The 7,500-nt window shown below is 33.2% G+C and overlaps 1 long non-coding RNA gene across 2 annotated transcripts in view; it reads left to right on the top strand.

The window, feature by feature from the left end:
- LOC137640645 (uncharacterized) overlaps positions 1-7,500 on the top strand; it is a 770,193-nt gene that overhangs the window by 393,556 nt on the left and 369,137 nt on the right. For both annotated transcript variants that reach the window (XR_011044432.1, XR_011044433.1), the window contains exon 2: positions 3,782-3,945. This is a non-coding gene — a long non-coding RNA (uncharacterized lncRNA). The remainder of the gene's footprint in view (positions 1-3,781; positions 3,946-7,500) is intronic.

Consider the following 7,500-nt stretch of genomic DNA (forward strand, 5'->3'; position numbering starts at 1 on the left):
GGACAGTTCCATCATGTTCGTAATACTAGACATGCAGTTAATTCTAATAGCCAGGCCTTCTCCATCATGAGGCTCAATGCTACACAGTATTCTAGAAGTTTTATTCCAGCTATGACCAAGTTGTGGAATGATCTGACTAATAGGGTGGTTGGGTCGGTTGAACTTAGAAAATTCAAACTTCAGCAAATGTTTTTATGTTGAACAGGCTGACATAAATGTTTTTATAGTTTATATATGAAATATCTGTTTTGATGATGTTGCTGTTTTTAAAATATTTTGTTAATTGTTCATTATTTCTCATATTGTTTATTCATTTCCTTATTTCCTTTCCTCGCTTGGTTATAGTACTATTTTTTCCTGTTGGAGCCTTTGAGAGTAATAATAATAATAATAATAATAAATAAATAATAATAATAATAATAATAATAATAATAATTTAATATGGTCAGTCATCAGGGCATTACCCTGCTTGATAAAGCAATGTCACTGTCCCTTCCCTCTGGTATTCATAAGTTACCTTTAAACGTTTGAAAGGAAAGCAGGTAGGATGCATGTTGGATGCATCGATAACTTCAGTCTAAAGAATAAATTCTGTGCCATGGAGTAAGAAAGTTGTTCATTAGAAGGAAAATAGTAAAAATATGCCATCAATGTTTTAGTGAGAGTAACACTTCACACGAGAATAGTGGTGGACGAGGAAGTACATGAGATACAAGCAGAGATTATTAGAAATATAAAACCAATCAGTGGCATTAATTATGCTTGTTAACTGGTCAATGGAAAGTAATGCATTTTATTCCCCCATTTTTTCTTGTAAGTGCTGACGTTACGGTTAGTGATAAGTATATATTGTAAGGTGTTACAATATATAGTGTTAATCTTCGTAAAAGTTGTTCACGTAAGTAATTTTGTCTTTTACTGTCAACGTATTTTTTCAAAGCATTAAGTAATAGTAAGTGTCATTTCAACCAATTCTGTAAAGAAAAGAAATTAGCAAGTTAGCTCGTGGAATTAAAAAAAGAATCCAGAGATTAAAAAATAAGAGGCAAGTGGCATCTCTTCCATCATGCGCATGCGTATCAGTGCCGATCATCGGACAAGATATGTTTTGTCACACAATGTCGCATTCCGCGTTTTCTGTGATTTTCTAAGTTTTTTAATGCCTTGTGATAATTTCTAGTGCGTATTTCCGTGCATTTCCTCGTGAATGAATGATATCGCAGTGACTTTCAATGTAGATTTACAATCCACGGAAAATTACTAGCTCGGTTTCACCAAAAACATTTTTGGCGGGGAAGTCAGAAGTGGACGCCATGTTTTTTATTCGTGAACTGATATACTGTAGCCCCCGATGGGCCGAACAGTCTAGTTCAATTATATCTGCTTACATGCTTGGACTACTTAATCTCAGGTAAGCCATCGGTTCCAATGGTTAATCTAGTAGTTTGTAGGAGGAAATATTCATTACTGTGTTTAGGCGGTCATTGACAAACATCGCTAAGTGTTGCCTTCGGCTAACCGGTTTTATTGCCATTTTTTTTAAAGATAATGCAACGTTAGCATTTGTTCACAAGACCACGGTCTCCGTTTACTGCCAAATTATGCGCTGCAATTGTTTTCCTCTTATTCTTATTCAAAATTTTAAAACGATTCGCTACATGGAAAATAAGTCAAGATTATAAAAAATGTATAATTATAAGAAAAAAATAGTCTGGGTTCCTCACTAAGCAACCTGGAACAACATCGTCAACATAGTCAACCAAGCAGACGTTAGTGATGTCACGTACGTTTGATATATACTAAATTAAAAATGGAGTAATTACTCGAAAGTGTCACTATATAATTACCCCATTTTTACTGTAATATATATATATATATATATATATATATATATATATATATATATATATATATATATATATATATATATAAAATACATTTTATATTTATATATATCTATATATATATATATATATAATATATATATATATATATATATATATATATATTATATATATATATATATATATAATTCTATGGGGTCTAATTTTTTAACTTGTTTTTTTTATTATGAAAAGTAATAGAGGAAAACAATAGCTTTGCATAATTTGACAGTATATGGAGAGCATAGTCTTGTAAACAAATACCGTAACTTGTGCTATTTAGCGTGTGTTAAGAATACATGAATTTTTGTCCTAGTTTTTATTTATAGGTCTTATTCAAGTTTATTTTAACCGAACGCCAGTTTCCTTAAATTGTGTATTTCAGGGTAGGCGTATGTTGCATAGTCAATTTTGTTTACTTTTTGTATTTGAATTGTTGGTTGTATTAGTCTGGTTATTTTAGTATTAGAACTAGACCAGAACTCTGCCTTCATTTAGAAATTCTTTGAGGGTCGGGCGGCTTAGGTTAAGGTAGCAGGTTGGCCGGAGCACCAGCCACCTGTTGAAGTACTACTGCTAGGGAGTTATTGGATCCTTAGACTGGCCAGACCAAGGTCTATATAGACCTTGGGCCAGACGGTATTCATCGGAACCCTCTCTCTGAACGGCTCATTTTTTCTTTGCCTACGCATACACCGAAAAGCCTGGTCTATTCTTTTCACATTGATCTGTCCTCATACACCTGACAACACTGACATTACCAAACAATTCTTCTTTGTTTAAGGGGTTATCTGCTGCTGTTTAGTTGTTCGGTGACTGCTTTCCTCTTGGTAGGGGTGAGGGAGAGACAAAGGCTATGGTGATCGCATCTGGACCGTGGGTGAGCGGCTCTTCAACGAGTGGGACACAAGTCTAGTCAGACGTTTTTCTCTGGTCTTCGGTCGTGCCATGGCCTCTGTGTCAGTGTCTTCTGCTGTCTTGGGTTGGAGTTCTCTTGCTTGAGGGTGCACTCGGGCGTGTTATTCTATTGTAATTTTTTTCTTGCTTTATGTAAGTTTTTGTAGTTTATATATGATGGGTATGGTTTAGTATTGTTCATGATCTCAAAATATGTAATTTCTTGGTTTTATTACTTTAGTGTTATTACTTCTCTTGTAGTTTATTTCATTGTTTCTTTTCCTCACTGGGCTATTTTTCTGTAGCATCATGCTTTTCCAACTAGGGTTGTTGTTCAGCTAATAATAATAATAATAATAATAAAAATAATAATAATAATAATAATAATAATAATAGCAAAACAAATTGTACAGTGTACCTATTGTTAATTCTCGTAAAATTAGAGATACATCCACAGATTCTATTTTAATTAAATTTTGGTTCTCAAATCATAGCAAAACTACAAAAGATATATATATTTCTCATCTATTGTTAAATCTTGTAAAAGTGCAAATATATTCACATATTCTATTATATTATTTTAATTCTCAACTAACGGCAAACCCCCAAAATGTTTATAAATGTTGTCTATTGTTAATCTCGTAAAATTGAAAATACATCTATTTATTCTATTTTTGTTACATTCTTATTCTTAACTCATAACAATACCACAAACATATATTTATATGTTGCATCTATTGTTAATTATTGTAAAATTACAAATGCTGTAAATCCATATTTATTTTATTTTAGTAAAACTTTGATTATCAACTCATAGCAAAACCACAAAAATTATTTATATATTGTATTTATTGTTAATTCTCGTAAAATTACAAACATCCACATTTATTTTATTATTAAATTTTAATTCTCAATTCAGTAAACCCACAAAAAAAAAGATATTTATATTTTTCATCTATTGTTAATTTATATTTCTCTCCGGTTTCCCTTCCGTTGTGTAGGGGCTTGGCGAAATACGTGGGCACATTATAGAGTTACTTACCTCTGCACGCACACTGGGGTGCAAGATATTGGACCCGAAACCGCACCTGGCACTCCATTCAGAATGGTGTGGAAAATGATTTAAGTTTCCTTCCGGAACAAAATAATGTACGAACATCCTCAGGTACGTCATTACTTCCCGCAAGATTAATTCCTGTTGCTTGCGCATTTTTTGTTTAAGATGGCAAGGACTGAGTTCCTATTGCTTATTTATTTTTGCCTTTCAATATATTAAAAGAGATACTTTCATAGCCGTTGTGGCTTAGTAGTTCAGAGTTACAAAAATTAGTCTATATTGATATACAGTTAAAAAGGGTGAAGAATGATTTATTTTTCCCTAGTGTTACTTTTTAAAATCCGTTAGAAGGTTTCTATTTAACCTAAAGCTGAAGATTATTTCCCATTACTCAACCATACTGCTGTTTAAATGGTTATAGAATATTCTCCATTGTATACGTTTTATTCAATATAAACTTTACGGTTGAGAAAGGAGTTAGATAGGGATGCCCCCATCTCTCTCAAATTATTCATAGCGTGCCTAGAAGTTTTTAAGAATTTAGACTGGGAAAATGTAGTTACTAGTCCACTGCAGGACAAAAGCCTCAGACATGTCCTTCCACACGTCTGTTTATGGAGTTCAAAGAGCTGAAGAGAGATCTCCCTTTCTTATATATTTTTGAATTCAACTTGCCGAAGAGAAATGACCATTTTAAAGTTCAGAACGCTGAAAGCAATTATTATTAAAAATCGAGTTGAAAAAGTTTTGAAGAAAACTTTTATTACTTACGATTCCTGGTAAAGATCAGTATTCATTTGTTACTAACGGTTTGCTTTATGAATTAGTATGAACACATTAAAAAAATAACTGTAATGAAAAATAAAGCGTCAAGAGACCAAATAAAAACATTGTGAGCATTTTAATTTGTTTTGAAGCTTGGACGTACTGTTCTTCCATCTTCATCTAAACCTCGAGAACGAATACCTTCACTAAACAACCTTCTGCGCGAGCTACCATTGAAAGAGTACATTGCCAATAGACTTCTACTTTTTACAAATGGAAAATATAATTTTACGGATACTGTAGACTTTATGGGACTGTAAATCAGAGAGATAAATTTGCCATCTTATTCCTGCATTATGTGAAGAACGTCAAGTAGAAAAATACATCCTTAAAATTCATTGCCTTTACATATTTATAAGTTTATGCTCACAATACTGTCGACAGTTTCTCTTTAATTTTATCAAGATATCTTGGAGAAAATATAATCTTATTCAGAAATAGCCCAACGGCAACAGAGGAACTTTAACATGAAAACAGGAAATTAATCTGATTCAGAAAGCTCTTGAGGAAAGTAGGAGATGATAGGAAGAGATATTATTATTATTATTATTATTATTATTATTATTATTATTATTATTATTATTATTATTATTATTATTGTTATTATTATTATTATTATTTTTATACTGGCACAGCTTTCTTAGATAACATTTAATGTTTACTTGAGAGCATCCTATCAGAATTATCATCATTGTTATAATAATTCCTATTGTAACTATTAATTTTATTATTATTAAAAAGGCGTAATCAAGATTTACGTGTTTCATAGATGTGGTAGCTTAATTAGGCTTCCTTAAATATAGGGTTCATAATATTTCAAGTGGGAAGAAGAGCGATCCTCGGGGAAATAAAACCTATGTAGAATTGCCAGGTAATGGGTAGTCTGTTGAAATTCTGTAACGTTATTCTCCTCTCTCTCTCTCTCTCTCTCTCTCTCTCTCTCTCTCTCTCTCTCTCTCTCTCTCTCTCTCTCTCTCTCTCTCTCTCTCTCTCTCTCTCGTTGGCTGCCAGTAAACTGTCTCTCTTTTTATCTTCTGCGATAGTGACTCGTTCAGTATGTGAGACATGTAAATAAACTCTGACGTGAAATGTTTTATTTATAGGTAAATGAAATACTTTAGCCAATTTATAAACGCTTTTAAATACAACGTTTAGAGACCCATCCAAATGTAAGTAACTTCAACGAACGTAAAAAATAATTTTTATCCCTTTCTTGGATATTGAACTGAGAAACAGTTTCTGAGAACTGATATACTGTATTAAAATGCAATGACCATTGACTAACGTGTTGATCCGCATTATAGTTACCTTTATTGCATTAAATTTCTCTTGGCTATTTTGCCTAATGAAATGGCAGCATGTCACGTGATCCGTTGCTTAATAGCCCAATGAGTTCGATCTTTTTTTTTTTCTTTTTTCTTTGCCATGAGCGTGTAATGTTAATTGAATTGAAAATTGCACCGAAAAGGTCCATTACGATTCCGTCCATTTATCACAGGGGATTTATTTGAAGTTTGTAAACCCATTTCGGTAGCGTGCGTTGACCATTTATGCTATAGATTCTTTTGTTCGAATACTATGATGTCCCCAGACATTTCTTTGTTGTAAAAGGTCTTTATGAGTTGTTTATATCCGTAAAACGATTCAAGTACTAGAATAAAGACAATAAGAATCATTAAAAAGAATTAATCAGAGAATTTTATTTCCAAATAGCTGAATGGTTTCACAAATTCAAAGCATTTAGTGATTGGATTAGATTCAGGTAGCCTTATGCCAACAACTGTGTGTCTGATGAGGTGTGAAAGGGGAGTAAGATGTGTTTGCGTGGATTGTTGACCTTTGGACTCTGAATAAACAACAATAACGAATAAAGAGGCATTTCATACAGTGAAACACCGCATTCATGAAAGGGGACAGTGCATGAAATTCATATAACATAAACCAGAATACCATAATGAATGAATGAATGTTTTTACTATTCGAAACAAGTCTTACGGAGACTATTGTGAATGGGGGATTCGGATAACCGATGTAGAAATATAGTGGTTTAATATAGACGGCGATCCATCTATTTTTGGAAAGCGAGAGAAAAAAAACTGTCCTGCTAAAAATTGCATCACGTCAATATGCGCCTAAGTAATTGGTATTGTTCCTGTTAGTAAGAGAACCACAAACATCAAACTGCCTCTTAGTGATTTAGTTGTGTATACCTAGACCATGTTTGTTATATTCACACGAAACAAGTATCTTGAGCTTCCTACAACTGTAATACTATGAATAACAGGGCTTCCCACACGGCTTCCAAGCAAATGTGTGAAATTCTCTATATTAATGGATTTTCAAATGCACATATATGTGGCCTATTTTGAGTATTAGGAGAGGCTGGTTTTTGTTTTTTTTGTATAAAAGTCTGTTCAGAGCAGTCTATTGAGGGGTGCGGTTGGTAAGGTCGTTTACCTCTAGCTATGGGCCAAGTCAACCTTCAGACATATATTTTATTTCTCCTTCATCTGCTATTTAGAAGTAATATCTTATATATTCCATATATAGTAAAGGAAGCTATATAGTACAATGAGTTTTCATATTTTGAATTATAACAAATATAATGGAAGTAGTAGTGATCAAGTGGGAACCTGGTTGTTTGGTCGGTCGGAATATTTGCACCGTTTGCCATCAGGGTAGATAAGTTCCCAGGATCAGGGGTAGCCTATAGTCCATTTCTTTTAGCGAGGCATATTTGCACCGACTCGCAACGGTGCCCTTTTAGCTCGGAAAAGTTTCCTGATCGCTGATTGGTTGGACAAGATAATTCTAACCAATCAGCAATCAGGGAACTTT

This window comes from Palaemon carinicauda, chromosome 5, assembly GCF_036898095.1.
Source record: "Palaemon carinicauda isolate YSFRI2023 chromosome 5, ASM3689809v2, whole genome shotgun sequence".
NCBI classification, from domain to species: Eukaryota; Metazoa; Arthropoda; class Malacostraca; order Decapoda; family Palaemonidae; genus Palaemon; species Palaemon carinicauda.